Genomic DNA, 3,804 nt, shown 5'->3' on the forward strand with positions numbered 1-3,804 from the left:
TTGCCACACATTTATTTTTCAGTGTGATTAATACAGCCGTGGGACGCACAGGGCATTATGGGCTCCCAGCGGGGCCCGTCCCTGGAGCTTTTTAGCCTGGTTCAGGATGGGTCAGCCCTGCCTGCTTCATTACGGCACGGCATTGAGCAATCCATAAAAGTCTATCTAAGCATCTGCCAGCTCCAATGGGCTGTGTGATGGGCCCTAATCGGACGGGCTTTCCTCTGCTTTTCATCATGGCTTGGTTATTATAGCATCTTTAGGACACAGCTAATTAAACTATTTAGGGAAATAAAAAGCTTAGGTCTAAGGAAAGGGATATATTATTATTATTATTACTATTATTATTATTATTATTATTATTATTATTATTGTACAGTTGTTACACGTCCTACAATTTTATTTATTTATTTATTCCTTCATGTATCTATTTATTTATTTGGTCAAATTAATTCCAATATTTTTTTTTTCACTCACAGCTGTGGCTTTGCAGAGTGTGAAATACTCAAAGATCAAATATATAATATTCCCATCCTCCGAGAAGAGGCCTCCATCATCGCTCCCAGCCACACTGAAAGCTAATCCTTCATTTTCCAGTTGAATTTGAGCTTGAGTGTTGTCCAAATCTCACGGGACTCCCTTTCACCTTGGTTTTCCTCTTCCTCCCTCAACCACCCCCCCCCACCCCTTGCTTCATCCAAGGAAGTAATATTTGACTGCCACCAGGGATGCAGTGAAGGGTAAACCCACCTAAACTCAGTTAACCCACCTTTAAGGCTGACAGAAGTCTTTGTGACATAGATTCATGGTATACTTTGCAGTGAATAGTGTCACACCGTCAGAAATGTTATAAAAGAGTCTTTTAAGATTAAAAAAAGGAAGCATTGGAGGATGGCTTTTTGAAACTGTTATTGATTTTTTGTTTAAATTCAGTGTTCTTCTTTTGATCTTCACTGTCTGAAAATGATCTATTTCACCTACCTTTTTTATTTACCCCTACCCTCACTGGCAGCCACCTAAGTTATGGACGCTATAGCCCCTGGTCAGCTTCTTCTTCCCCAGCCCAAACACTTTCATTAGGTTTTGATTTATTGAAATGCATGCTTTATTCTCAGGTGGGCTCCCCTGGGGACTCAGCACTGTTGTCAAATAGCACCAGAGGCACTCTCCAAAACACACAGGGGCCCCGCCTCTCTCTCTCTCTTTCTCTCACCCGCTGCTGCTCCCTCCAAATGTCAACATTTGTTCTCAATAAAAAGAGTTATTGTTTCTGTTAAAAAAAAAAAAAAATGCTCCGCAACCGGTCACCTTTGAACACATGAAAAGAAACTTCCACCCCACCTCTTTGTTTGATTGGGAGCAACGGCAGGTGAAAATGGGAGCAAGGCGTCCATTGCACATGACAAACCTCAAGCTGTGAAGCCTGTTATGAAACGATTGTAAATTTATGCCACAATTAGTCTCAATTGTACAGAGGCATTTCTGTCCTTTTTGAACAACTCGCTCTTTGCCACACATTCGTTAAACTATTTGCAGAAGGAACCAGGGTGCCCTTTACACAACCTCGATATTGATCCTCAAGGGCAAAACAGACAATTTGCTGCATTACCAAGACTGCTGTGGAGTATCAGACCTAGCTAAGCCCATGCTTTAGACTGAGGGAACAATTTTAACTTATCTAGATATTCTTTAATTCCATGCATTGCATATCAAATACAGTCATAATCCTATCATATAGCTTACCAATGAGGGTGTGTTCATCCATGCTAAGGACTAGTTGTCATTGAAAGCTAAACTGATGGTATCGCAAGGCTCAGAGGCTTCATGTGAGTGTAGACTGGAGAGCAATGGACTCATTCCCCTTATCTTCGATCAAATAAGCAGCTCGCATATGCAGATAATTCATGAGCTCTTTGTATCCTTTATCCTCCCATCAACCCTTTTCTCCTCCAAAATGCTTCAGACATTAATCTCTGGCGCACACCTGTGTGCCTCTCCAACAGGAAGTTAATGCAGCTAAAGTTTTATTAGAGCAGTAGAGGGTTTATTATGTTTCACAAACAGCAACTGTAGCAGTTAATGGGGCGGGATGATAAGTAAGACCAGTAGGAATTGATGAATTAGCTACAGATGCTGAGGCTTTACTGGAAAAATGATACTGGAATTCAACTTCCAAGTCATTTGTCAATCTGTATGAACAGACTTCCACTTGTGTCTCCTGTGGGCAGACACAAGCTTGAATAATTAGCCCTTTCTTTAACCTAGCATGCAATACAGGTATTATGCATGGACAATCCATTGAGCGAAAATTGTCAAAGAAAACTGAACATTTTTCAAATAATAAGAAACACCGGAATTTTATATTATCCTGTTGGAATTCAAAAGTGTAAATGTAACTTTAATAGGAATTTTATAAACCAATGATATCAGCAATAATTCCAATTATTTTCCATAACATGTTTGAATTCCTTTATTTGAATACAGAGGGAATAAATGTGAGCAAACCCAGTGCGAAAAGAATTTCCACCCTTTGATTGAACCTTATATCTTTCATGGTAAATCCACCCATTAAGACCAGACCATAAATACTGCTGATGTTCAGACTTAACCGTAAGTACCACTAATATTCAGGGGAGAGTGAGAGACGAAAGAGAGCGGTGTACAAATCAGGTACAGGTGTGTTTAATAACACACATCAAAGTGGATGGGGGACTTTAAAAATGAGTCCGGGGTCCTGTCCTCTCGTAAAGGTGTCAGGTGAAATGTTCAACACTCTGGATGATCAAGGGGAGAACGCTATGCAGGATTTTGACACAAACACACACACACACACGCACACACACAAAGATACACATACATATACCGATGTTCACATGCTTCTCACTCCCTACCCGACAGTACACAAGTACACACACACTCTCTCAGACTTAGAGACGCTAATGCTTGTCCACACGATAGCCTAAACAAGGCCATTAGGAGCTCTGACTTCCACTCCTAATTGACAGTAATGTTTAATGCCTGTGGTGAGTAAACACTTCAGAGTAGTGGACTGCACCCTTGGGCTGTAAATCAGGCAAAAACTGGAAGCTTGTGTTGGAGGTGGACGTGAACACTTGTGTAAAGGTGAATGTACAAGGTGAGGTGTAAAAGACATTCAATGCAATTTATGAAACCGCTGGCATGATTAATGCTGTCTTTATGTGTGTGTGTGTGTGTGTGTGTATGCCTTCAGTGTTTTATTCAAATGTACACAGACACACATAATACAACAAAGGTGCATGTGTTTGAATGTGTATTTACGAACTTATTCATCTACAACATGCGAATACAATGTGAACACACACACACACACACACACACACACACACACACACACACATACCCACACACACGCATGCAAAGATATTTGTAAAAGCAGCATACACTAACCCTTGCAACATTCATTTTATCATGTTTGTGTTGAAATGTATGTAAAAGTTTCATCCCATCGGCTACATATTGTTGCTGCATGTGTGTATTGTTGCACATGTGGCTTTGTTTGTGTGTGTGTGTGTGTGTGTGTGTGTGTGTGCGTTTCCATGGAAGGTGTTTATCCGTAGTTTCCTCAATTTGTATATCCACAGTAATTGACTGCTTCTTCACACACTGTGATATGTGTCTAAGTGCAGTTAACACTCAGTTGAACCTCCATCCTGAATTGCGAACTGTCAGCTTTTTAAGATCAGTGAGTCCAACAAGTGGATGAGGGAGACAAGAGAAAATGTGGTTTTCTCCCCCTGTCTGTCTAGAGTGTTTTATAAATGA

This window comes from Seriola lalandi, unplaced genomic scaffold, assembly GCF_002814215.2.
Source record: "Seriola lalandi dorsalis isolate HSWRI2012SDOR001 ecotype SW California unplaced genomic scaffold, Sedor1 jcf7180002054910, whole genome shotgun sequence".
NCBI lineage: Eukaryota > Metazoa > Chordata > Actinopteri > Carangiformes > Carangidae > Seriola > Seriola lalandi.